The sequence below is a fragment of the Echeneis naucrates genome, chromosome 4 (genome assembly GCF_900963305.1).
Source record: "Echeneis naucrates chromosome 4, fEcheNa1.1, whole genome shotgun sequence".
In the NCBI taxonomy this organism is placed as follows: domain Eukaryota; kingdom Metazoa; phylum Chordata; class Actinopteri; order Carangiformes; family Echeneidae; genus Echeneis; species Echeneis naucrates.
Genome location: NC_042514.1, coordinates 4471494 through 4493331, shown reverse-complemented (window position 1 = coordinate 4493331; position 21838 = coordinate 4471494). Strand labels below are relative to the sequence as shown.

The window sequence follows — 21838 nt, the reverse complement described above, 5'->3', positions numbered from 1 at the left end:
ATTAACAGTTTATATGTTTAGTGTGGCATGGCGGTGCTTTTCAACAGGAACGCATGTCTGAGTCTGTTCCCGTTGTTCTAAAAAGAGATGTCTTTGTGTTGCTCTACTCTCTGATACTTATTCTGCGAGTTGTGCCACTTATTTCCACATTATATTGTCTGATATCACCTCCATTTTGCACAGTTTGAAGCACCAAATGCCGTTAACCTTCCTCCTCATTTATTCACTTTCCTTTTCCATCTCACGCTGCCTTCCCTCGTATACTTTCTTTACCTGCCATCAATACAGCCCCCTCATTGTGTATTCCTCCCTCACTCCGTCTCCGCTTGTCCTCCTATAGGTTTTATGGCATCAAGCGCTGAAATGCTGCATCATCTGAATTTTTACTTTGACATTTGACATAACACTGGCCTTTTTCAAAAACACATTCTGGATGTTCCTGGCTGCAATGTCGACTCTGCCCGGCCGAATCTCCAGGCGCTGCAATTTGTTTTCCCTCTATGAGGAAAATGGCTTGTTTCATGTCTGCTAATCTGCTAGCGCCTAAATATCTGCCATGCGACAGAAATGTGTGTGTGTGTGTGTGTCTGTGTGTTTTGTGGGCTTGTGTGTTGTTCTCAACGTTTTTCTCTGCACATTTTAGTTCATTTTGTGCTCAAAGTGCGACTCTTATCGAGAGGCTGCAGCTGCTGTTGTGAGAATACTGTGGCAGCCTGGAGGGACAACTTCACACAAATGCACACATGCACACACACCTTGGTTTACCCACACCAGGCTGACTAAGGCATATGCCTCTAAACAAGCACGAATAATAGCATGTTGTTATATTTGCCTGCAATAAGAACTGATGAAGAGGAGCAGCTTGTTTAGATTTGTTTAGAATGGTTAAAAGGACGTGCTGTTCACACAGTTTTTGGTGTGATGATGCCATTTTGAATCTTTGGCTCGACACTCAGCAGATGTAACCACTGACCACACACTGAGAGGAGGAGCTGCAGCATTCTGTATATAAACCGCATGCAAACCAGCCATATTGCAAGTCTTTCCATTACATATCATGACGTATCTCGGGAGACGTACTCACTCTTATGGGTGATGATGTATTGTGAACATTTATGCGGCTGGTGTGCTGGCTATAACATTACCTCTCTGACCTCTCTGTTAATGGCATGGCCACCCTGTAAGTTAATGGATACTGAATTTCCTCCACGTCTACAGTGCAGCCTCTGCCATGGTTACAGTCGTGGGGCCTGTGCTCTTATTCTCCTCAGATTAATGGCTCCAGCTTGGACTATTGACACAACACTTATCTTGTTTTTATGACTCCAGCAGCTTCTATCTATAAACCTTCGAGGCATGCATGTGCAGAGTCACACGCTTAAAACTGCACACATCTCACTGAAGCTCCTGCGTCGGCTGTTCAGTTATGTCTTGAGTTTACTTATTTTAAACCCAATTGAGGCTTCCAGTGCAGATCCTAACGGCTCTGAGCTAAAGATTAAGCAAAGAGCTGAGCTGGACTTTTTACACAGCACCCACAGCAGACTGTCTGAGGAGGGGCCTGTACAGAGTCACAGGGAGAACCGATACCAGCTGGGTTCCTCCTGTGCAGGTCACAAGGCGACATGTAGAGACAAACGACCAGTCACACTCACATTCGTAGCTGCATGCACGTGTTGGGTCTGTGGGAGGAAGACAGACCATTGTAAAGGGGGGATAACAGGGAGAACATGCAAACTCCAAAACCGCAATTCTGAACCCAGAACCTTCTTGTGAAGTTATAACGGCGCCCACCACACAACCATGAGAGGCTAAAATGTTTTACATTTTTTGTTTTATTCTTCTCATCACAATCTTCCTCAGCGTCTTCTAGGAGTCTTTTCTTGCTCCAGAATCACTCTTGTTATTTTCTGCTTTGAGTGCAGTTTCATATTTTGGGTGAATCTCGTGGTATCACACTGTCCATGCCTCGAGCTCACTTCTTGTTTCCTTTACCTCGATCAGTAAAAACTCTTCTGGGTTCTTCTGATGAACAACTATTGTTGTGTTTCCTCCAGTTGTCAGCAAGATTTAACCCTCAGTGTTTCACTTTGCTCTCTCTTTGCTTTCCTGCCATGTCCAGGCGAAATATTCAATCTGGCTCCAGAGAGAGTGGTTTTTATTCACCTCTGACTCCAGGTTCCCAAAGCGCTCTGTGCCTTATTACTCCGTCCTCTGACACTGAGCCTTCAGCTCCTGATCCATGATGGTACAGAAGGTGTATAGTTTGTGCTTTTTGTAGTTCGTTCTGAGGGTGTGATTAAGTAAGGGTGTGTTCCTTCTGTCTCAGTACAGCTATGTCCTGTTTTAACAGATTGAAGTCAGTCTGGAAGTGAAGTAAACACTCAATATTTCATACCGTAGAGGAGTTCTGGGTCACAGAAAGTTCGGTGTAGTTTGTGCCTGGTAAGGGACAGTTGTTGTAGCAATAAGCGAGTGTGTCAAGTAAAATGTTATTTTCACAATCAATCTGTTGTGAAAGCAGCAAGTAAAACTGGCAAGCTTGTTCCAGCTCATCAAATATAAACATTTTCCCTTTTTCTTACTCCTTTTTTGGTAAATTTAATATATGAACTCCCAGGATGGTGATACACAGATTGGAGAGAAACAAACGCAGAAAAACACACACAAGTTGTTGATTGCGGTTTCGTCAGGCTCTGTTTATTGCTAATGTTAGTATTGTTGTGCGGCTTTGCAGAGGATTAGAGAGACAGAGAAATGGGAATGAGCGGATGAGAAGTCCCTGCAGGCTCCACTTCCTCTGTACCAGGACGATCAAACGCGAAGAGTGAACCAAACATCACAGGAACTGTCAGCCGCAGTTAGCTTAACAGATTGCCTTGCCCAAACTCATCTATTAAAATATGTGTGTGTGAGAGAGAGGCACAGATAGCAAGAAGAGAAAGAAGGAGATGGGACACGATACAAACTATTACACAACTTGCAACTCTTCTCCCCCATCTCGCCTCTGCTGAGATGCCTCAGTTAGATGTATACACACACACACATACAGTATATATACACTTAATAATAATACCAATTGCAAAAATATGCTTTAATAGAAATGTGTTTCCATCTGTCAGATCTAGATGCTGAGAGTCACAGCAGACCAAAGTGGAAATTTCTTGTTGTGTCCTTAGAAATTGAATATGTTCGATGTCACGCTCTTTTACACCTCACAGCTTAGAGCCCGTGTATTTTTCCACGGGGATAGGTTGGTTTGAATGACATCTGCCTCAGTCTGAGGAAGAAGAAACATAATGTAGAAAGAAGCAGGTAAAAAACAAAGCAGCCGTTTGGATACCTGAAAAATAATATTATGAAGTTTGAGAATTTAGAAATAAGCTATCTTATCCTATCCTGCAACAGAAGTGATTGAATAAGGCGACTCTTCCTGGAGTATTTAATGGAGTTTTTGAAAGAAGAGCTAGTTCACTAAATTAATTTCTGTAGCATGCAGATTATCAGCTGACCCAGAGCTGGATGTTCTGCACAATGGCGGTTTGTTCATTTAGCACAGGTAGCTATATTGTGCTGTCGACAATCAGGTGGTTTCCAGACAATCACACATGAACTGAACTGGTTGGCCGCGACAATGGCTCCCCGCTGAACAGCAGCTGCTTGACATCAGTCCTGATTGGCCAAGGTAGGAGTTGGTGCTTGTGATTGGTTGATGGTTAGATACAGGCTTCTGATGCTAGCCGCCCGGTTGCCTGGATACAGCCATCCCTCACTGTGTTCGTGGCCTTGGCAGACTGACGGACAGCATAAGTGCTCTGCAGAGAATCTGTTGATTTTTGCTGAGAATGTCTTTATCTGTCTGTGTGATGGATCGCTGTCCTCACCCACCGCGCGCGTGTGTGTGTGTGTGTGTGTGTGTGTGTGTGTGTGTGTGTGTGTGTGTGTGTGTGTGTGTGTGTGTGTGTGTGTGTGTGTGTGTGTGTGTGTGTGTGTGTGTGTGTGTGTGTGTGTGTGTGTGTGTGTGTGTGTGTGTGTTACTCTATCAGCTGCAGCACATTAGGCAAATACATGCAAATGAACAAAAAATTCTGGAGAGTATTATTTCAAACTCAGCCGTGTTGACCGGACGACAGTGTGACGTTTGCCTGTCAGTCCCTGTGCTGGTCTTTGACCTTGACCATGACCTTTAGGGCAGAACTATCATCAGATCGCAATTTACACTAAATGGAGAGATCGAATAAAATAATGAGTCAGAGCTGTTGGGAATATTTTTGGTTCCTGGAGGATCTGAAAACCTTTTAGACCTTACTCTGCATTAATAACTGACTGTGTGTTGTTTCACTGTCCAGAACATTAGGACTTTGTCCCTCCGGTTTGTCAGGCAGTGAGATAGATGCAGTGCTCTCGTTGGGCCAGCGGCCATGTGCTCCTTTCTTCATTTCTGCATGTTCTGGCTGTACTCCAGATCCTGAGCTCAACAGACTGCCTGCTAATGTGTTTCTGTTGGTGGAGACGGAGGACTCTCGGACTGCACATTCTCCTGGACACTTGAAGACTGTTGAAGTATGTGTGTGTGTGTGTGTGTGTGTGTGAGAGAGAGACGCACCGACTCAGCGGTGGCTCGTTTTCGTCTCTCTGGGAGCTGACCGCAGAGCGCTGCCCTCCTGTGTGTAAACGTATTCATATTTCAGACACACACGCACATGCACAAAAATACACACTGTATTTTACTTTGGCAAACACAGAATAACCTTCTGACCTTTTCAGCTGGGCATTTTCACAGAAAGGTGACCATGCAAATGTGAAATAAACACATCAGAATCAGAGAACAAAGAGAAGGAGAGCTCTCAGAATAAGAGCAGGAAACGACCAGAGAGAGATTTATGCCAGAGCTCTGCAGGATGCAAAGCAGATTGACTCATGAACATAATGTGCTCAGTGGCCAGCAGAACGTAAACAGACCTACAGTTGGACCATTAACCTGCTGAATCACCTGCTTCCATTTGGACATGTGCACTTCACAGAAGCACAGAGGAGCAGTATTTATTCGTTTGTTTTTCTAGAATTGTTCGATCTGACCCCGCCTACCTGGACGGAGGTTGTACTCTTCACTGACTTCCTGTCAGCTCCCATCTGGACACCCCTCCCTCTCCGAGTGTCTTTCAAGGCCAGTGACATTCTCCTGTTGAACCTTTGCCTCAGTTGCCTTGACAACTGTTCCCTCGCTGGGCGGAGCACCGCTCACTTTTCAGTGATGGTGCAATAAGTGCTGCAATTATGGAAATGCTATTCAGTCAAGTGTTTTTGCAGATTAAACAAAGCTAGTTGAAAAGCTCTGAGGTCGATGCTTTCAGCTCTGAAGTTCTGCAGAGCCCATCCAGCATTGTTGCTTTACTTAGCGCCTCTGTTTTTATCCTTTACTCACCCTTTTCTTTTTTTCAGACATTTGTGGAGTGAGGACACTGATGGAAAACTGTCCATCTAAATGGATAACATGGGCTTCTTTAATGTTGTGACTGTGAAATGCAGAAAAATAATGACATTTTTTTTTGGTGTATTTTTACTTTTTCTGATTGAGAGATCTGGATGCTGCATGTAAAGCAATTTCTAAATAAATATATATTGTTGGTCTGTGTTTTGCGTATTTACCTGAAGGATGTGTGACATTCCTTCAGCTGCGTCCTCTCATGAGCTGTACACAACTTTTAGACTCCCTGCAGCATATTTGTCTAATCCTCAGTAAAGTAACCAATTCCTTTTCATCTATTCACGCTCTCTGTGCTTTCGTATCGGCTGTTTACAACTGAACTCTGGTGTTTTGCAAAATCCTGTTAGTGGCGCTTTAGTTATGGATGTCTGTGCATGTGTGTACATTTTTGAGAGAACTCTTGTTTCAGTAACAACCCCGCCCCTCGGAGACACGCTCTTGTGGGCTGACACGGTGTTGCAGCAGAGTTCGGCTTTGGCATGAGCTCTGTGCATCCCCAGAGAACTGCAGCTTGGATCGTGGTCTCTCTCAGCGCGTCCTTGTCTTGTTTCTGTAGCCACTTATTGTAATGTGGTTCGTAGTAAACTGAATTGGAGGACTGTCTTTTCATTGTGGAGAGGAGAGATGGGTTCAGAATTGTGTCCAATGGGTGAACTGTGGCGTCGTCGCTGAAATGCTGAGATGGGGCCGAGATGCTGTAAATCTCTGTGGAAGTACTTGGAAGAGCAACTGTTACTTATGTAGACGAAACGGACTGGGGGGGGGCGTGCGTTAGAGATAATTGCTGTCCACAGGAGGTGATGCTGCCACTCAGACCACAAAGCTGGCGCCACCTATGGAGCTCTGGTGTTTATAAAGAGAATCCAGGCTTTAATGTCATAGCGTGGAATTGCTGAATTTCTTTAAACTCAACAGCTCTCTCTCCAACAACATCACGCTGGTCATTTTAATTCCCCGTTTGTTCCCCAAATGCTCGTAGGTATAAATGGTTGTCTCTATCTGTTGGACCAGTGAAACACTGGTGACCTGTCCAGGTTGGATCCCACCATCTGCCAATGATCCCAGTTTATGGATGTATCTGGTGCATCAGGGCGTGTCCGATGTAATGTCTTCAAGACTCCTTGGAAAGAAAAAACAAAACAATGAGTGTGGCCATCCTGTGTGACGCAGTCAGCTCAGGAGGATTCAAAAACACGAACGCCTGGTCGCAGTTAAATGGCCCTGTGGTGGTCTGTTTCATAACAAACCAAAATCCAGTTCCACCAGTGGATTAGGGATGATTCACTGAGACCGTGGATGTCGGTGTTTGTATGTGTGTTTGTGTGCACGTTGGAAAACGCTGTGTTGAAAGGGCTCTTTTGAACTTCAGGGCAGCGCTGGTCTTTTGTTGTCTGTCTGTCAGTCGCCCACGCCTCTCTCCACACGCCCTCTCACTCTCCCAGCATCCACCCCATCCTCCCATCCTCCAACCACAGCTACAGGCTCTTTCATCTACCCTCTGTTGGATAAGGAGTGGAGGACGTGTGTGTGTGTGTGTGTGTGTGTGTGTGTGTGTGTGAACAACAGCAGAAATGCAAACATTTCATCAGTAGCATGTGACTTTTCACCTTTTGTGTTGTTATCATTCATTGTGTGACTGGCCCATCATTGTCACATCAGCAGTCAGAACACTGCAGATGGGATGATGCTACTGCTGCTGCTCACACACACACAGACACACACACACACACACACACACACACACACACACACACACACAGTGAGCAGATCAATTTTTCCCCTGGTGTGTTTTTAACATTAGAATAACATTAGAATACTAATAACCACATTATCGGCCGCAGAGGTCCTTTTTGATAAAGGTCATGATAGACGGGACACAGAGAGGAATCTGGAGCACTGAAACTGTTTTTGGGTTTCAGTGGAACACATTCGTACACAAATGATTATTTTTATTATAATTTTTTTTGCCTCTTTAAGTACACAAACTTGTTATGTTTTTCTGTTTGATAAATTGAAAACCTCCAGTTTGGTCAGTCAGAAGGAGCAACAAGGATCCCTTTTACTTTCCTGACATTTGATAAATGAATTTCTAAATAAGAAAGAAGGATAAAATACCAAAAGTTTGTTGCTGTTTTAGACTGTACATTTGTAAATCACTGCAGGAATGAATTAGAGGCCTGCACTCTTTTGCCATCTCCTAATTATGTGTCTAATTGGACGTGAAATGGGCCTAAAGATCTCCTTGTTAAGGATTTTCCAGAGGGACAGACAGGCCATAATAGAATTCTTTAGATTGACATCTAGCTGTATCCATGGTAATGCAGCTGCACCCATTACCGGGCCAATGTATTCAGTAATGTACACACACATATGTACCACACACAAAAAGACACGCACAACACACTCAGTGGCTCGTTAGGAATTGGAAAGGAGGGGCTTCACTTTCCTCCTGAGCTGATCAGAGGAAAATGAAATGAGAGCATGTTGCTTCAAAAACAAAGAGTCAAGGTGATTCCATGTGAAGGCACATAAAATGAGTGCTTTTAAAAGTCAATGAGGATTCATTTAATCATAGTTTATTGTTGTCTTTTTCGTTGTACGCTGTCAGAGGTCACACAACGGAGAAACGACGGTCATCTGCTGTTGTGGTTGGTCGAACCTCCAGCTGTGTTTTCTGCCCCTCACCGTTGTATTGTCTCTCTCTTACAGTAGCAGATGCCTTGTTTGTCACTCGCTCGGTGTTCTGGCCTCCATCCATCTTCTGCTGGCCCCGAGGCCAAAGTCCACTCAGCTGTAATCATTCCTCTTTAGCCTGCCAGCCCACACAGGACCTTTACACTGTCACTGCCACTGTTTGGAAACGCTGCAGCAGTCTGGGCTCCCTCACATAGCAGCTCACAGGAAGGCAGGCAGCTGGGAAAACTGTAATAAACAAGTCCGGTGGTGTGGAGACAAATATAATTCAGACTGAACATGCTCTCAGATTAAGTTACAGGTGCTTATCGCCTGGAGTTTTGTCTGAAGCGCCATACAAGGACAGCTAAACTGCTTCATTCGTGGCTGCTGTGTTAAAGTTGGACGTGTGAAAATTCAGCAATCAGAGAATAATTAAGAGGACAAGTGTGTGTTATTCTGCTCTGTGTTGTACGTGCGTTAACAGTAACACACACACAGTTTCAAATAGACAGATATGAGCAATGTGTTGCACAATCACATAGTGCACGCCTGATGAGTAGCAGTTGTGACCCTGTGAGCTCACTGCAGCTTTCCTCTGTCAAACATTACCAGGCCGAGCATTTCTATACAGAAGAAAACAGAACTTCAAATCCAGCAATCTGCTGTCTGACCCAGTGAATCCCCAAGTTTAAACTCACCAGGACTGGGGAAACATTTTATCACATTATATTTGAATATTTGTCCATTTGTCTTGCTCAGAAAATCTTTTTTTTTTTTTTTTTTTTTTTTTAAACAGTAAAACAAATACACATGAATGTGGACAGTGCCGGACCGGTTCCAAAGGAGAAATTTAAGATCCCATTGATGATATTTACTGATACCACCAGATAAATCTATCACCATGTGATGTGACTGAAAGTTGGAAGACAAAGTGGGTAGAAAGTGCAACCACTCCAACAAGCTTTGCAATTAGCTAAGTGCAGTTAATTACTTCCACTGGTTTGTAAGAGCGGCCTTCATTCGACTCCGGGATCAGCAGCAGGGCTGATACCTGTAGGTCCAGCTGGCTCCCTGCTGCCCCATCCATCACAATAAAGGTGTTTGTGTCAAGCACGGCTCTGCTCGGTGGCATTTTAGGGTCCTTGAAGGACAGTTAAAGCTTGTTGTAATGAATAACCCATCAGCTGGGGCTGGGCCGCAAGGGCCCACCTTGTCAAATTTATCATATGCTGAGGGCGCTGCTGAGCACAAAGGGAGGGGCAAGTAGCCAACGCAGTGGGGAACAGGTGTGTCTCCATCAAGAGGAAACCGATGGCCTCTGGTTTCTTACTGCTTAAAGAGGGAGATATGGGAATTTGGACGCAAGTGGGGGGTGGGGAACACAGCGCTGTGTGTGTGTGGGGGGGGGGGTGCCCCGGTCCAGAGGGGCTCGAGAGGCACAAAGAAATGCAACTCCCAGAGGACGCTCCTCCATCAGCCCGCCCTGATTAAACTCACCCGCCAGCCGCTAGTGCAGCTAAAATATATGATCGCTCTCAGGTATTCTTAGATCTGTAAGGACACACCACTGTGCTCTGTCACATGACCAGCTCCCATGGTAACAGTGACAAAGGCTTTAGCATACTTGATAAGTGTTTTTCTGTTGTATGTGCATCAGTAATTGTGCGTACGCATGGATGAAATGTGCTTTTATCTTTCATCATGTGAAACTAATTCTATCATGTAATCAAATTCCTGCAGTCTGACATCCAGCTGCTCGCCACCAAAAAACATTTTTAGGGGCAAAATGGTTTTTATTGTTCTTTAATTAAATTTATCATACAGGAGCTCTATGAAGGCCAGACAACAGTTCATCAAATCGAATGATACTGAATAAAATACAAAGTTGTTTTTCTGGCTCTAGCATCTGTGAAATTTCCAAAAACGCAGCTCTAGATTTGAGGCCAGATGGGAAAGAGAGGATTTCTTTTTATAAACACACACTCCCAGTGGGGCCTTCAATATAAAAGGATTTTCATGTTACTGTGCCAACAAGTGCCTGGGGTGTCGACTCTTTCTATGTAAAGGGTCGGTGTCAATCTAAGAGTTAGAATCCTGCAAAATCTGCGGTCTGTCTGAGGGAGTCTAGACATCGGCAATGAGTTCTCTGTTTCCTTGGTACCTTAGAGAAAGGAATTTTATTCATGCCCTGCGTTCAGTGATCTCAGATCTATGAATATATATATATATGTAACTCCATCATATGAGCTCTGTGCTTCTTATCTTGTGGAAACTGTGATTTTTTTTTTTTTTGTTTTGTAGCTTTTTTCATTTGATGCCTGGCTTTCAGGTGAAAGCAGCTGTAGTACCTAATCTAAGACGAGAACACTCTCCTCCGATGCCTTTAATAAAGTTGCATTCAGCATAATTTGTATTCTGAGAAACTGGAGTTGTCAATGCTGTTTTATTTGGCCGTGTATCATGGCCTGGCGCTTTTCAGTCTCAGCTGATGTGTAGTGCTCTTTCCCTGTCCTCAGTGAGATCTGCAGCTCGGTCTAACCAGAGATCACAGTATTGATTGCTGCCTGCACAGAAAAAAACGGGTTGTTGCTTGCCGTGCAATACAAAAGTACTGAGCAGGCCTAATCAACACTTATTGATTATTTTCCGCTGACTGCTTCCTTGTGGGGTGCAGTTTTTTGTCCGCCATGCCTGCAGTGAATTGTGTTAGTCTTTTTCTCTGTCGGTCTGTCACTGTGGAGATTTAATGTTGTTTGTGGAGCGTTTGTCTTGCATAGGAATAAATTAAATATTATAAATGAATAACAGTGAGGCTGCATTTGATGAAATAATCAACCTTGTTGCATTCGATGTTGTAGCTATAATAGAGCCAGATCCAGACGTTTGTGCGCACACACACATAAGTGCACGCAAAATCAGGAGCACCTGCTCATTCGCATGCATGCACACAGTGACACAGTGATGGGAAAGCAATTGGCTGCAGCAGAGGAGAGGCCAACTCCCGGTGTCGGTTGCTAATGGCTACAGGATCCTGGGGAGCGGAGAGAGATGTCGATAATGACAATGTCACTCCGAGCCAACCAGCTCAAAAAAATGGGACAGAACACGCACACATTTGCTCAAATGCAAGTCAAATTGGTGCATTTATAGTGCATACGCGCACACACACACACACACACACACACACACACACACACAGACATACAGACACACATACAGACACACACACACACACACACACACACACACACACACACAGACATATAGACACACACCTAGACGCTGAAATGGAAGAGCAATTTTCTTTCAACCAGGTTGCTGTGTGTTATTATAGCTGTCAAATTGCAACTCTGCTCCAGAGAGACATTTCAGTGTTTGAATAAAAGAAGTTTTTTCTCCATTTTATAATCAGCGTGCGATTTCCCCCAATTTTTTCCCCCTGTTATTTTTATCAATCGCTGTTTTCGTCTGTCGATGTATGTCATTGTTCCTCGGTTTTATGGAGGGTCTTTCCTTTTCATTAAGTCAACTCTGGCCTTCTTTGGTTCATTTCCTGATTCTATCCATCAGTAGTGTCAAGTATCTTTAAGGTGCACAACAAATGAGGTGGCAGTTAGAAGCATTAGTCCATTTTCAGTTTCTTTTTCACTGATCTTATCGCCCTTTAATTTTCCACCAGAAATGAAGGCCCCCTCGTTCCACAGTGAGTCTTCACATATTTACCCCAGGGAAATTTTTCCATCATATTTTCTTATCAGCCAGACTGACCAGAGATGTCCTTTGTCTTATGACATGCTGTGTGTTTCTGGTGTAACAGCAGACTAACCACATTGCTATGGTGCCGATGTAGATGATGTAAGGCCGTGAAAAACTTACAGGACACATTCTTCTGTTCAAATTGTGCATTTGGTCACACAGGCGGTCTCGTTGAATGGCAGTTGTTGACAGCTGAACTGCATTATTGGAAAAATGAGGGGAGACAGGCTCTGTTGATTGTAAAGTTGTAATTGAAAGCCTTTATATCTACTGTAACAACGGCATAAGGGCGAAGTTACAGTTTGGAGCTGAAAAGCCCAAAATAGATCAATTCTAATGTTCTTTGCTCCCCTAGAAAATACAATTTGATCCTACGGTTAGTGCCGTGAAGCTGCACATGTATTTGCATTTAGACCAATAAAACAGGCTGAAGAGAGGAAATGGTGACGGAGACAAACGTTCTTTTTTGTTTAATAGAAATGACAAAAAGGCCGCAAAAGAGGAAAGACTTGTGACAGAAAGAGAAAGAGCCTGTTTCCGCTCCCTTCTCGCTCCGGCTAAGACGTAAAATGAGACATCAGCAACACAGTCAAGCATTTCTGAGGCTCCCCAGTCTCCCTCTGCTCACACCAGATGATGATTAATATCAGTCACGTTTGTTTAACAGAGAAAGCAGAACATAAACCTTGTTGTAATCTTAATGAGGCATGACCGCACGGAGCAGCCCTGACTAATAGGGTTAAGCTGTCAGTCAGCGACCCTGAGGAGGGACGTGGAGACGAACTCTGTCTGCTCACGGTCTTCACACCATGCAATTTGTTTAGATTCCCGTGCTTCGGTCCACCAGAGGAGAAATAAAGCGGGACAAAAGTAGACAATCATTGAACAGTATGGAGGAAGCTGTCACTTAATGCTCCTTCTTCATGTTTTCACTTTCAATAACGCCACAGTATTTAATGGTCATTAAGCTGAAAATAAGGCCTCGGCCTTTCTCCTGACGTTGGTTTAATCGTGTGATGTGGTGCATACACAGTCTGCACACACAGAAGCAGTCTTGCACACAAACTTGCACGGTCAAATTCTGCTCAGGCTCTCGGTTTATGTTCCCAGTTACACCCGAAGTTGCTCGCTGCACTCGGTGCGCCTCGTCTTTCTTCCTCCTCAGTTCCCGAGTTTTTGTTTTTTAATTAGGTTTTGGTTCATATAATCTTCACTTTTCCAGCTCAGTGACTCGGTGAGTAATTATCCAACAACAGCTTGCTGAGCGGAGTCCCTCAGCTCTGTGCTGCCATATTGTCCAGTCACAGTCAGAACAGGCTCGCAGATCTGCGAGAACGTGCGTCTAAGTTCTGTAATTTAAAGGAACACCTCGAGTATCAGCCTTCGCACAGACCTGCCACGACCCCACAGCGTGTTTCTAAATGGTTTGTCGAGTTAAAATGAATTACATTTCAAGTTTTCAGATGTGCATCAGTATCCAGGCGTTCCGTTCTTCTGGGACTTAAAGGCCCCTTTAATAACTAAACACTTTATTTTTGTGCTTCCAGTTCCTTCTGATTGATCAACCTGGACAGAGCTGCAGTAACACAACAGTCTTATTTTCTATTCATTCATTTGTCATTCATGTAATTCACAGCACTTTAACATGCACACATGAGATTAATATTAATGCGGTGGTATCCCCTCATCTATAAACACACGGATAGAGCACTTGAGGTTGAAGGCAACCATTTCTGTTCACTGGCTCCGCAAATGCAGATAATGGGAGAAATCATTCATAACCCACAAACCATTTCGTTTCAGAGAGTGTTGTGCGTTGGAAGGTGTGTGCGTATTTGAGCCACTTTTGAACAAGCTAGTCAGATTGAAGGAATAATATCGGTGGATGATAAAAGAAATGATATGAGAATGGCTGGCTGCTGTTAGCTTAGCAACAATAAAAGCCATACTGCACATTAGCCTACATATTTTTATTTAAAAGTATAACTCTATTATGTCGTTCCTCTCAGAGGAGCCATCTGACACTCACCTTACAGGCTTCACAGTGACTGTTCTCCGTGAAAGCAGACTTGATCTCTTCAGATTAGATTTGCCTCAATTATTGTTGTATGAGCAATGTGTGCAGGGCGTGAGTTTGCATACTGAGACATTAATACTTTCCCTCATCCTTTATTGGGCCGCAGCCGCTGGAGAGAAGTCTGCATTATCCCAGATGTTGCAGAAACATGATATTAGCAGTAAATCTCACATTAAATTGATTATAATGAGAGATACGACACGTGGAGATCAAAACAAAATTTGGTCCAGACGTCGCAGCGCAGACCAAATTTCAACAGCAAACACTTCCAAATATATTTTCCAATATTCTGGCTCTCAAAGGGCTTAAGATGTCTGACAAAGTCTGAGGGACGTGACTGAAGCCGTGAACATTTTCCCCAGAAGAGATGAATCAGGCAGCTTTTTCACGCTGTTATCAGTTTCCCTTTTTCCTTCCGTCTCGATCTACCTACAGAGAGATAGAGGGAGTCAGCGAGAGTCTCAGAGAAACTATCCTGATCTTCAAGGCCCCGATGGTGCTGGGAGGAGAGAGAGAGAAAGAGAGAGTGGTCCAGGTCAAACTTTCCCTCATTCTGACTGTCGGAGATAACACTTCACTGCAGCAGCTTAGTGAAATGAGAAGAGGCTGGAAGAGGGAGAGCAGCGATAAAGACAGGGAATGAGGCAGAATTGCTTAGACACACAAACTGGCTTTGCCTTTTTACTGCCCTCTGAAGAATAAAGAGCAGGAGTAATTAACTTTCCCATCAGCCCCTGGTCAATAATGCCGCTTTCTGTGGTCCAATTGGGAGAATCTGTGGCCTGTTTCTCCTCTCAATCCAATTCTACCTCATCTAACGACTTCCCCCGTCTCAGCTATTGAACTTCCTCTGTACCTGGGTAGTCCGCCACTAAAGTCCAACTTTAGTCTGCCCTGCCAGACGTATGTGTGTCTGCAACATCAGGGCTTAGTAGAAACACGGCTAAGGTTAACTGACACAGCAGATTTTGCACATTAAAAGTCCCCGTGCATTCATTCTTGTTGTCGTTTGCAGGAATCTAAATCTGCATAACAACAAACATGACCTACTTACTGTCTTCATGTGGGTCTGAGAAACTTTGCCTGTTAGCTCTCTGTCTCAAAACTCTTGCACTCATTACTACACGGCCTCTGCGGTGAAAAGATTTCTGTTTCTATTATATCTGAGTTCCATTGTTACATTCACTACAATAATTTCCCGTCTCTGAAAAAGTTTCATAATCTGGAATTTCTACTTGGCCTTTTTGGAGTCCATTAACGGATCACTACTGCCTTTACATTCAACTATAAAAGGACTCATAGGGCTTCAGCAAAACTAATGAAACCAAGTAATATATAGTCCATCATGCACTGCGATTGTGGCGAATAAAAGAAGTTTACTCAAGAAATCAGTGTTCAGCCGTTTGCATGGAAACTGCTGGTTAATGAGCAAAGTGGAGTGAAGGCGTGACAGATTTCAGACACGGCCTTCTACAACAGGCTTTTCTGACACCGGCCATTTTTAAAAAAGAAAAAAAAAAAACAATAAAAACATGCTGATCAGTGATCAGATCAGTGGCTCTGTTCAGATATCTCTCTCAACACTGTAACGCGATGCAGACCTCATTCTGTGTTTTCTCAGGATATCTTCTGTGGTTAACTGGGGCTGCGCAATTTGCAAAAAACTAAACCAAACAAAACAGATAGCAGTGTCGCAATAACCGTCTATTTTGCCAATTAATTGCGAAAGGCTTCTGGAATTCAGTCATTGCGTTTTGTTTTCACTGGAAAAATCCGAAAAGAACCCATGTGGTTTTCGTACCAAACCAGCATGTTCATCTCTTACGGCTGGAGATGATGCAGTGCTGAAGCACAGCGTTGTGACAAGTTTCACTTAAATCAAATAATGGCACTTTTGGACATTTCGAATCTCTCACAGTGTCTGGGTGTGTTTTCCCTCCGGCCCCGGGATCCTCTCACACCCCATCTGGCCTCTTGCACATACTCTTTTCCTCCCATCATACATTCACTCGGCTGCTGGTGATACACACATCACATGCGCGTTTTGCTCTGTCCCCTTTCTCTTTCACTTTCTTCCACACACACACATATATTAGCACTTCTCGAAAAATGTGTTGAATGTGTGATTCTCTCCATCATGTCATTTTCCCTGTTCTGCCCAAGTGCTTTTTTTTTTTTTTTTTTTTTTTTTTTGGGAGCTGCTTAGCTCGCAGTCTTACTGTATAAATAGTACACAATAGATGGGGAGCTACAGTAGTTCCTCATCCTGCCTCCGGTCCTCCCAGGCAGGCAGTCTAGCCAAGTGAGTGTGCATTCTTAATGCTCCCCTGGCCTCGATGAGAGAGATGATTGGAAGAATTAATTGTGGCTAGAGGGTCGAATGGGAATAAGTGTGGGGGCTAAAAAAATAAATAAATAAAAAGGCGAGATGGAAGATGGGAGGGGAGTTGGTTTGGCTGGTTGAAGTGTTGTGTTTCCTTCCTCTAAGCATGGATGGGACTGTTGAATGTTAAAGTGGTTTTTATGCCCTCGCTCTGTTCCGCGCCGTAGATTCATATTAGCCCAGAGTTAAGTCAATCCCATTCTCCTTTATAGCTCAGTTTCTCGTTCTCTTTGTTCGTGATTTACACCTGCCTGCTTGCAGGGAACAGATAAGAGAACCTAATACAGTGACAATCATAATGTAATGGCCTCCTCAGCTCCCCGGACAGCAATACTATCAGAACATAGTTTATACCCCACAGTGAGGTGTCATTAAATGGGATAAATGGAGCATAAAAGTGTGTGTGTGTGTGTGTGTGTATGAGGGGTGGGGGCTGTTTGTTTTTGGAGACTGTGAGGAGATTGACTGTGTCCTCCCCTTCTCTGCTGGCTCCACCGTACCGACAGACGATATCTGATCTGAAGCCGTTGCTCCTCCCCTCCACACCTTCCCCGTCTCTCTGAACGTTTTCAGCTTGTAGCAGCATACATAGAAAATCTAAATTTAAAACTCAACCTACAAATTCTTACAAAAAAAAACAAACAAACAAACAAGAAGTTGTGAAGGGTGATGCGGAGCGACGTCTGGGGGTCTGTGCAGGTTGTTGTCCTCCCTGGATCCTTCTCACTGTCAGCAAGTTAGAGCGTCTCCATGAAGGATTTATGTTCTGGTTTTATGGGGTCGCATCACACAGCAGCTGTATGGGAATATAAGAAGTTGGGGGTGGGGTGTGTGTGTCTGTGTGCGTGTGGAGGGTTAGAGAAGTCGGGTTCAGGGGAAGCTGCCTCATCATTTATTTATACAATCTACAGAAGAAGGGGTTAGTGGGGGGGGGGGGGGGGGCTGCCTTCAACAAGCCGCTCTGGGAATACTGCAGGACAAGAGTTGTTTTTTCAGCTACCAGCTCCATTCTTTGTCTGAAAAAGTGAAGACGGTTGAATGAACACAAAATACCATGATGCCCCAAAGCTGAAACTGGATTTAACCCATGATGCTGACTCCACTTTCTTATGTGTAGAAATACACAGATTCTGGATGTAAAAAATAAAGTGTGCTTTCCTTTTTTATTTCCAAACACCAAGAAACCCAACATATGTGTGTTTTTATAGCTTTACATTATAAATAATCATTTTATCCACTAGTTTAGTGAGAGAACAATATAAGCCTGACAGCAGCTGGCCGTTACTCAGCATGTAGTTGTGTATACAGGGCTAATGTAAAATTGCACAGTGTGTCTGAATCTAACACAATCAGCTGTTGGTTTGTCCCTTCTGTGATTATCTTGAGATTATTTGGGGTAATTTCCATAACAGATATTAATAAGATGAGCAGTTCCCCACATGAACTTAGTTTTAATGTCTGTCTCCCTCTTTTTTTTCTTTTTCTTTAAACAAACACAAATCTGGGGGATTTTGGGAAAAAGCCCTCATTTCTAGATTTCTAGATCTAGATTTCTGGATCCCTCATCATATTTAGATGAAGACCTAAAGTGCTGCAAAGTGAAAGTCACCAAATCTGTGTGGATGAAACCTCATGCGGTGGATTCTGCTTTGCCTATTTTCAGCAGATTTGAACTTTTATTTGAATATTTTTTACTTCAAAAGCCAACAAAATATATCTCCTGTACCGAGGCGGCCGAATTACCTGAGTTTACCTGAGTAAACTCTCAGTCCGGTGTGTCAGCTACAGAAACATCTCAGTTACAGCTGAAGCAGCTGAAGTCTTTTCTGAAGCGGACTGTTTAGACAGACACATACAGAGTAAGCAGAAGCATATTTATCACAATGAAGAACTACGGGGACAGAACCATTATGACAGCGGAGACTTTTAAACATGGCTGGACGAACAGAAGGGTAACATCAGCTTTCAGAAAGTGATGAGGCCGCTCAGTGTGGACAAAAAAAAAGAGAGATATAACATCCCAAAGGAACGGCTGTCACTTCATAATGCAGAAATTTGTATCTGTATAATCTGTATATTCATTTCATGTGTGTGTGAGTTTCCTCCCTTCATCCAAAGACGTCATGTTTGGGTTAACTTCTGACTCTAAATGGTCTGCAGGTCTGAGTGTGAGTCTGAGTGGTTGTTGGTCTCTGTCTGTCTCTGTGTGTTGGCCCTGTGATGGGCTGTCGACCCCGCCCCCTCGCCCAATGTGGGCTGGGATTGGCTCCAGCAGCCCCCCACAACCCGGAAACAGATAAGAGGCATAAGATAAATGAATGACTAAACTTCTGGTTGATATATTATAGTCTGTTGGAGCTCTCATTTCCCGTGATGTCTGAATGTGTCTTCTCTGGTGAACACGGTCGGACCCTGTGAAGTCATCTTATCATCTGGCCAGACAAGAGATAATGAGAGCCCACACTGTGCATCTGAAAGAGAACCTGTCAGATTCATGGGAGCACCTGCTCCGCAGATTAAATTAAAGATACGCTACAGATTTTAGCTTTGTAATCAGATTTCTCTGCATCCACACCGTTGCGGGGCTCATATTAGGAGGAAGTGGAGACAATGTAATAATGCTAATGATGCTCAATGCTGGTGGATTGTACAAAGTGTGGCAGCTTGAGGTGAGATGAATGACAGAATTGTTTCAGCGGCGGCAGAGATTTGAACTCGACCCTGCAGGGAGGACCGACTCTGCCTTTGTACACGTCGCACACCTCATGTGAGTGCATGGACACAAACAGATGCATGTGATGATTGATTTGCAGAAAGTGCACGTAGAGACCTACAGAGGTGCGTTCAGCGGTGCACCGGGGCTCCTCTCATAGCTTATCTTCTACCTGCTACACAACGCCGACCTCTGTTAGGCGGGAGAAAAAACTAGTTTCACAAAATAAATATGAATCAAATATTGTGAAATTGTGAACAGTGAAATTAGAAAAGCACTGCGATCATGTGCTTTTCTAATTTCACTGTTCACTATCGCAGGTAGTTTTGTTGACATTTTCCTGTTTCTGCTCGAGATCAAACAACCACATCTTCAGGAAAAAAAAAAACGCTAAAAATATTTATAAATATTCAAAAATTTTTTTTACCTGCTGGTTCATTTCATGGCTGAAAAAGGTGAAGATGATTATTTTCATCATCACCCCGTCTGCTCATTATTTGTCATTTAACTGGTTGATTGTCGGTGCTAAAAGGCCAAAGCAGTGAAAAAGCTTCTTGGTTTGACTCTTGACTGAATTTATTGTTGTAAGACAAAGAAAAGATGAAAATCTCCACGAATGACAAGCTGGAGTCATGAAAGTTTTGAATGAATTAATCGGCTACTCATCACAAAAGTTGAATGGCACAAAACGGCCTGATTCACCATCAGCAGAAAGTATTTTATCAAAATTAGTTTATGCCCCTAAGTGACAGTGATCAGATTTATTCCAGACCATTTGGCCTTTCGGCAACAAATCTCACTAACTGTATCTTTGCTTCAGTGCTTCCTCATTAGTAGCATACCCTTTTACTTTGAGTTACAACGCAACTTGAGTCTGCTGCTGAAGTCTGACTGAGGGACCATTTGTCACCAAAGAGCCGGGCGTCCAGCTGATCCCCCCCCCCCCCCCTGGTCAGTCCCAGTCGTCCAGCCGCCTGCAGCAGCCGAGCAGCTGACCGGTCGGTCGGTCGGCTGCAGTGCGGCTGAACCGCACAACGGGGCAGACCATCTGTTTCCTCCTCCGTCTCTTCTCCTTTTTATCTAAATCTCACTTCTTCTTTCATCAGCCGGATCTTCTCGTCCTTTGTGTTTCTGTTCTTTCCCACTCCTTCCTCTCTCCTTCATTGTCTGACGTGCAGGTGACACTCTGGTGTCCTCTCTCTTTATGAGTTGTGTATTTTTTTTTTCTATCCTGTCTTTAAACCATTTTTAGTCCGTACCCCTGAATTCGTGCTGCCATCCACAACAGGTCTGCTTCCTCATTAAAGTCACGACGATCCAAGTGGAACGTTTCCTCTGCGTGGTTATTTGTGAAGCACTTTTTTTGGCCCAGTTTTTCAGTTCTTGTCCTGAAACGATGTCGGTTTAGATGTTTAATGAGCGCTGCTTTGATCATGTCAAAGATTTTCATGAGCACACAGCCGTTCTTATCCCTTTTCTGCACTTTATGACACTCCCTGGGATTTGTCCTTTGAGGGTAGACTTCAGGGGATACAGAATCCAGTTTAATTAACTTATAATTGATTAATACGCGAGGAGGCAGTTTCTCATTTATTTTCCTTGTAAAGCTATTGGACTTATTTTTTTTCTTCTTCTTTTTTCATCACAGGTTTATAAATCCAATGCAGGTTAATGTGTGTGTTTGTGTGTGAACAGAGCTGCTGCCTCGGGCATCTTTCTATTATTGTGTTGTAGAGTGGAGCACCTCTCCTTCTATCAGTTTGCAGCCAGGTCTCTCTTCATGTAACAGCAAACGTTTATGAAGGGACGTCAGCCTTCGAGCTGACATTATGAGGATAATCCAGAAAAAGAAAAAAAAAAAATTTGCTTGTGACGTGACGCTGTGTAGTGACGCTGTGTAGTGACGCTGAGAATGTCAGATATTTCAGTAATTAAAATGAAAAGTGACATCATGTGTGACATCTGATTCATGTGTCTGCTCCAGCAGCGAATCATTAGACCTCTTCATTGCTGTCGCATTGTTTTGTTGTCGCTTTGGGGTTTTTTAGGGGAAATTTGAAGTCCCAGTGATGCGAACTGAAATGACAAGCAATCACGTTTAGAGCACACAGTATATGTTTGTGTGACGTCAACAAAGAGATTCATCTGTGTGTGTGTCTGATCATTCTAAGATCCGCCAGGTTTAAGGTGGCCAGCTGTGAATGATGCGGACGGTTAGTTGAGACAGAGCATCAATGCTGATTGAATTGGCTGCTCCTGAAAAAGATGTTTTGTCAGACAGAGGAGAGACAAGAGGAAGCTGATGATCTAATTGTAGCTCTGAATGGACGTCTGTTCGCTGCAGTACAGACAAAACCTGAAGGAACACACCGACGGGAGGACGTTTTTGAAAGATTTCGTTCGTCAGAGTCGAGCGTTGACAACAATATAATCTGATAGATCTGATAATTTCTTAAACCTCTAAGTGACAGTAGGTAACATCGTTCATAGTTAAAAAAGCGAATGCATCATGTTTTAGGGTTATACATATTCATTACATAATATACAGGGTTATAATTTAAGGCAATCTGGACTTCAGAATGAATTTTTAGTGGTCAAAGGTTAAAGGTCAAGGTTGTAGTGATCTCACAGTAAGGCATTATTTATGACTCAACTGGGTATATATTTTGTGGTCAAAGGTCAAAGGTGACCTCACAAAGTATGTTTTTGGACAAATTGCGGCACAATTCAACTCAAATATATAAA

The 21838-nt window shown here is 43.5% G+C and overlaps 1 protein-coding gene across 3 annotated transcripts in view; it reads left to right on the top strand.

The window, feature by feature from the left end:
* The window catches only part of xpr1a (xenotropic and polytropic retrovirus receptor 1a), a 55539-nt gene that overhangs the window by 19549 nt on the left and 14152 nt on the right, over positions 1-21838 (top strand). The window lies entirely within an intron of this gene.